Genomic DNA, 6,868 nt, shown 5'->3' with positions numbered 1-6,868 from the left:
ACTCAAAAATTGGAGAAGATTCAAAACTTGGAGGTGTGGAGGCTTTGGCATAAAAGTGTGATCCTCAAAGAATTTGATATCATCCAAAATAAAGGTTTTGTGAGAGGATAGTAAATATATCCTTTTTCATTCCTGGTGTGCCCCAAAAAACTACACCTAAAGGATTTTTGGATCAAGTTTTTGTTTAGCTGGCAAGAGTTAATGAACAAAACAAATGCATCCAAACACTCCAACTGGAATAGGAAAAGGTGTGATATCTTGCAAAAGAGATTATAAAGGAGATGTATTGTCAAGCACATTGATGGCGTACAATTAATAAAATAACAAGAAGTCAAAATAGCACAAGGTCAGTAAAAATGAGGAACATTCATAAATAAAAGTAAAGCCCGAGCAACCTCTAATAGGTATCTATTTTTGCATTCAGCTATTCTATTTTGTTGAGTATATGCACATGAGGTTTAGTGAAAGATGCCTTGTTGGGAGAAAAAAAAATTAAATTGAGGGATTACTCGAATTTGAGATGGCTATCCAACGATTCCAACTATGCAATGAATGGCATGGGTTTAAGAAAAATCGAATTTTACATGCATGACATATTTATGTGGTCTAAGATATGCATGAAAGGAAACTAAACATGCATGGGAGAATAAGGAAAATAAAAAAAAGACATGTTTTTCCAATTACATGAATAAAAAACTCATCTTAAGAGAGAAGATGCCATCTTCATAGATTGTGGAGGCAAGAAATAGTTTAGGCTCTCTTCTTGTTGCAAAAAATCTACTGGCTTTTCAAGCATCTAAAGTGACAATAATGTAGTAAAAACAAAGCCCTAGAATCCCTACCCTAATACTATGTTAAATTCTAAGACTTTACCTCATAAATAATTCAATAGGGGAAGAAGAAGAGTAAGAGAAGGAGAACCATTCCAAGATGTAATGTAATGTCAATGACTCAATTTTGCCAATTAGTTGTGCAACTTGAGCGCCTTTACATGAATTTACTCGTCTCATGTTTGAATTGCTTGATGAAAGTTTTTAATTTGTAGTTCCAAATTTAGTGTTTGTGTCATCATGATAGATACACTAATTCTTCGAGATGTTGATTATGGTGAACTAATTTTTCTGAGAAGAACTGTTATAATCCAATTAGTATTGCTTGACCTTCTTTTACACCATTATGTGACTTGAATATTGAGGAATTCTTCACAGAGTTTCAGCATGAGACTTTCCACATGTTGTTGATAGAGACTTAGTCACCCAAAAATTGGCATGGTGCATGATCTTCCCTGACCACATAGAAACTTTGAATGCTTTGTTTTCTTTTGTTTCAAGGCATAGTTGTTGCTCTAATAAATTCTTCTTTATTGATTGGGTGAATAGACCCAAATGAGTTCTTGATGTAGTATTGGCTAGAACCTCTTTCTTCTATTTTTGGTGGCTCCATATTTCTTTCTTTTTTTTCGAAGTACTGGAGAAAGAGATAAGGATGCATAATGTCCCATAAGGGTATGTCAAAGTATGTGAAAGTACATAAGAGGTGGATCTACATAGAAGTTGTTGGAAGATGGGCTCTAGCCCACATGACCAAGGTAGGCCCACATATTTAAGAGTATTATAAGATAGGTCACACGACCAAGGAAGACCAACAAGATGAGCTTAAACCCATAAGAAGTAGGACCCACCATGATTACCACGAGCAGACATCCTTATCACATAAGTTAGAAGATCAAGAAGGACGCAAAGGCATCTTTATCTCACAGTCACGTCCTAGAAGAGTTCTAGTTTAAGTTATGTTTGTCTTTTATCTATATTGAGTTATTTAATTATGCTAGGACTTATCTTTAAGTGTTAGTGTTTCGGTGTAATTGGGACAAATGTAGTTTTATTGTAATTGGACTCTATTACCTTCCTCTATTGTAAATAGAGGTTCATGTACTCTGATTATAATAAATTAACGAAGTCAATAAAGTTTTTTTCTTTTCCATAAATTCAACATGGTATCATAGAAGGTTCTATGAGTTTACTTGGTCAATCCACTTAGATAATGAGATCCTTTTCTCTAAACCCTAAACCCTAAGTTTAGGTTCGCAGTTTTTGTTTTTTAGTCCATATACTTGTAATTTTATTTGCATGTTTAGCACTATATTGAAATTTTCATATTGTAAATTATATATTTATGGAAAGATATTTGAGTCTACGTTCCAAATCAAAATGATTTTTTCCAATCGGATTTATCTACAGAGAGATATTGATATTTGAATGAGCGAAGGTCATATTGCAAAAAGGTTCGAGCAGCAGCAAAAAGCTTCATTTCCGAGGTATTTTATGCTATCAAGAACTAGACTTTATATGCAGAAATATATATATATATATATATATATATATATATATATATATATATATCAAAAAGAATATCCGTAAGTATATTCTTTTATCTATTCAACCAAATTTTGATCTGAGTTGTCTACAAAGAGAAATCGATATTTGAAGCAGCAAAGGTCAAATTATAAAAGAGGTTCGAGTAGTAGTAGAAAGCTTCAAATTTTGAGGTATTTTATGCTATCAAGAAGAAGACTTTATATGGAGAATTATATATCAAAAGACAGATATGTAAGTCTATTTTCTTACGTATTATACCAATTCTCGGTATGAATTTTCATAAGGAGATATTGATCTTGGAAGAGTTAATGGTCATTCTAAAAAGAAAAAAAAAGGAGAAATAGTGCTTAGTTCAGCCAGATGACAAAGACCAAAATCTATCAGATTATTTATCTTATGATAATTATATTTCATGAAGATAAGTTATACTTAGATGAAATTTATTTAAGTTTAGTTTCAAAAAGAGAAAATTTCATGTCAATCTGATCTATATTTAAATATGTTTTCGTATTGGAAGAATCAAAGTCATGTTGGTATTCTGTTGCGTTGAAAAATCCAAATTTAAGCCCATTGTTTTGCGTCACGTTTTGAGTTGATATATCAAGAAAATATCTCACTTCTCCTTGGTTTGAGAGCTTATTTATATATTTCTGATATTTGGGCTTATTGTTACATCTATGATATTTGGTTCGAGCAAGGATCACTGTCATTACCTCCCAGCTTGAGGGGGAGAAGTACAAGAAAGAGGTATTTTATTCCATATGTTGTGGTTAAATTTATATGACCAAAATATTCAAGAAAGGGGGAGTACAAAAGATGAAGCTTATGCGTCTAAGAAAAAATATTTATATCGGATTATGATTATTTCATAGGTCCTTCTACAAAGGTTTATTATTTTGATTCGTGTTATATGTGTTGGAAGATGGTCGTGTTACATTACAGCTGCAGCTATTATGTCCCTTTGGATGAGACATTATTATTGAAAAAGAGGTGGCCTCAATACCTTTTCTCATACCATAATTTATTTGACTCTCAAAAATATCACGATTGGGACACCATGAGAGTCGGTGCCCGGATTGGGACACCATGATAAAACCTCCCTCCAACCCCCGTAATGGCTTTTATTACTCTTATCACTTAAGAGTCGTTGTCCTGTGGAGGGACACAGTAGTGGACACTTCATAGCAATGCTGATAGACACACTACCTACAAAAGACGAAGTGTGTCCTACATCCAGTATTAGGACTGGAGTATGGAGTAATGTCTTATAGGCTAGGAGTTATTTTTACTCTCACTTATATTCTGCCAGTAGGGCCTCATGAAAGGACACAACAACGTGAGGGGGAGTGTTGGAAGATGAAGGCATATTGGAAGATGTGTCAATTTATACAAAAAAGATTCAATACATCATATGCAGCAAGCTAGGAGTTCATGATGTTCTCTCACCCCCAACTTGAGGGAGAGTGTTGAAAGATGGGCTCCAACCCACACAACCAAGGAAGGCCCACATATCTAAGAGTATTATAAGATGGGTCACACGACCAAGGAAAACCAACAAGATGGGCTCAAGTCCATAAGAAATAGGACCCACCATGATCTCCACGAGTTGACATCCTTATCACATAAGTTGGAAGATCAAGAAGGACTCACAAAGGCATCTTTATCTTATGGTCACGTCCTAGAAGAGTTCTAGTTTGAGTTATGTTTGTCTTTTATCTATATTGAGTTATTTAATTATGTTAAGACTTATCTTTAAGTGTTAGAGTTTCGTTGTAATTGGGACAAAGGTAGTTTTATTGCAATTGGACCCTACTGCGTTTCTCTATTATAAATAGAGGTTCATATACTCTGATTATAATAAGTTAATGAATTATCTTTCTTTTCCATAAATTCAACAGAAGTAAGTGGTGGATTTGCATAGAAACATGACCTTTAACTACAATAAAAAAAAGAAAATTATAAGTCATTAAGGTCCTATCTTTTGTAAACCGTTTATTAAATCTCCACTTAATAAGCTTGAGTTACCATTGTAGATCAAGCAAACTAGATTGATTTAAATATTTTAAAATTAGTTTCTACTTGATGTGTGGACGAAAAAATTTGGTCTCATGTCATATGGTGGGTTTGAACTGTGACAAAGTGATGAAAGGAGAGATCTGTTTGTCGTATGGTGAAAATTTATGCAACTGTGAATGCTCCAAGCTAAAGGGAGCGCACTATTTATAATGGGGACAAGATAGTTCAACCACCCCACATTTCTCTCTTCCAATCTCTCTTTGTCAAGTCTTCATTAGATGAATTCACAAGACGTGACGAAGTTGTCTCCTTTTCACAAAATTATAATAACATTGTAAAATCAAGTCTCCTCTTTACAAGATCACCATGTGTGGCAAAACCAACTCTCTTCTTCACAAGCTCACAACACTTCAAGGTCAAACCTCCTCTTCGTGGGATCACGACACAAAGTGAAACCAAGTCTCGTCTTCATGTGATCATGATACGTGGCAAACCCAAGTGTGCTTGTTATGGGATCACGATATGTGGCACTGGCAAGTTTATCTCTTGGCTACTCCATGTATCAGATGATATAGATCATGTTGTGCCACATGTAGCTCTTGTTGGCACTGAGTGTTGCCTACTAGGCAGGATTTATATGATAGCTCATATCAAATGATTTGGACCACTAATTCTTAATGGAGAAGTTTTAGTTAATTACTTAGGTGTTTGATTTAATCTTGGTAATAATCTCACCTCAATTTGTCAACTCCTTTAACTTTAGACTGGCCATATTTACTAAGGGTTGATTCCAAGTTGACTTATGGGATTGTACATCTGGACTTGTATTGTTGATCAAAGTTTCAATATTAGTTGTAGGTCAACTACTAATTGAATTGTGAATGTGGTTTTTTAATTTGTATCACAATTGGTCAATAGGGCTTAGTTGTTTGGCCGCTACTTTGGAATTATGCCACGGGTTAAAATATTTGAATTGAACCAATTACCCATTTGGTGGATTTCATGATCTGTATTTAATAGTTTAAACCATTTAATTATGATTTTAAATTTTATCAAATTTTTATGTCTACTTAGACATGTGCTGAAAATTTTAAGTTTCAACCCATATTTATCAGATTTCAAGGTGGAACGGTACCCGGATCGAAATTCAGTTTCCCGTTTATTGTCGCCAAAGCTATTTGTATACTAGAAGCACAAGAAAGTATCTATTGGCTGACCTTGCGTAGTACTTATTCAGGGACCATCATAGAAGTGCTTCAATGGAAAAAGAAACATTTTTTTCTTGAAATGGGAGAAACCTCGATATGGACAGGACAGGTATCATTTTGAGTTTTGATTGGCTTAGCATTTGCATAGCAGACGGTACAGGTAAATGATGTCACTGATTCCCATGGCTTCCAAGTGCCTACACGATTTACTGACACATCCTTTCTTTAATGCGACCTTTGGTTTAACCAAAAAAGATGGCCGGAAACACAGAGACCGAAGATGCAATAGGGAAGGAACAAAAACAGGTTAATCAGAAAAAGAAAAAAAGAACATAAAGAAAATGGGCGAGAGCCAGGCTTAGTTTGGACTTTAAAGATGAAACTAAGAAGAAGAGTATTAAATTGTCATCTTGCTTCTTTTGTCCAGTATCTATATGCGGACAGAGGAAGGACCCCCACCAAAGAGGAGAGAGACAATTGAAAGGTTGTTTCTGGCCTCCGGCATCTTTCTAGTGGAACCCAGTAGAGACGGAAGCATCTGTAACAGAAAGCAGGACAGGGGTAATCACGTGGGTGGGGTGCAGAACATGGACAGAAACAAGTCTATGAAATAGGCATTCACGTCATTGTTCAGAAAAAGTCTGAAAAATCCCCAGCAGAAGCATATCTCCTTCTGGAGATACAGAGAAGAGATTCAAAAGAGTGGAGAACGAAGCCTGATAAACCCTCAGCATGTTTCAGGTAGAGTTTCTTTCTGAGAAGGATCAGGATGGGCATAGATTTTCCTAATCAATAAAACTCCAATATTACGATGAAAGCAGCTCTCCGAAAGCTGGACCAGACTTCAGCTCAGAAACCAAGACACAGATAAAAAAATCAAAATAGCTTAGAAACCAAGACACAGATAAAAAGATCGAAATAGTATTATGGAAGGGAAATGTACGTTTGGATATATGTGGAAAGTGCAAAAAAAAATTTCTCTCTAATTTTTTTCTCTCCATAATTTCCTGCTACCAAAAAGTGAAAAGAAACTACATTTCTCTCCTCTTTTCTTTTCTATTGGTTCCAAACAGGCCATTTAAGCTTTTTACTCATTCAAAGAAGAACAAATCTACTCGAATTTTATTTCCCAACTCAAACCAATTCAGTTTTGATAATTTTCAAACCATCAATGCATATTAAAGTAAAACTTGAAGGTGTTTATTCTATGATATTTTTACTCCCGTTTCAACAAACAAACAAACAAAATAAAGACTCAATAGCCAA

This window comes from Aristolochia californica, unplaced genomic scaffold, assembly GCF_029961685.1.
Source record: "Aristolochia californica isolate CCGP_79_NKW_82.1479 unplaced genomic scaffold, dmAriCali1.0.hap1 SCAF_2, whole genome shotgun sequence".
Classification (NCBI taxonomy): domain Eukaryota; kingdom Viridiplantae; phylum Streptophyta; class Magnoliopsida; order Piperales; family Aristolochiaceae; genus Aristolochia; species Aristolochia californica.
The sequence above is the reverse complement of the archived record's forward strand: the minus strand, read 5'-3'. Positions refer to the sequence as shown.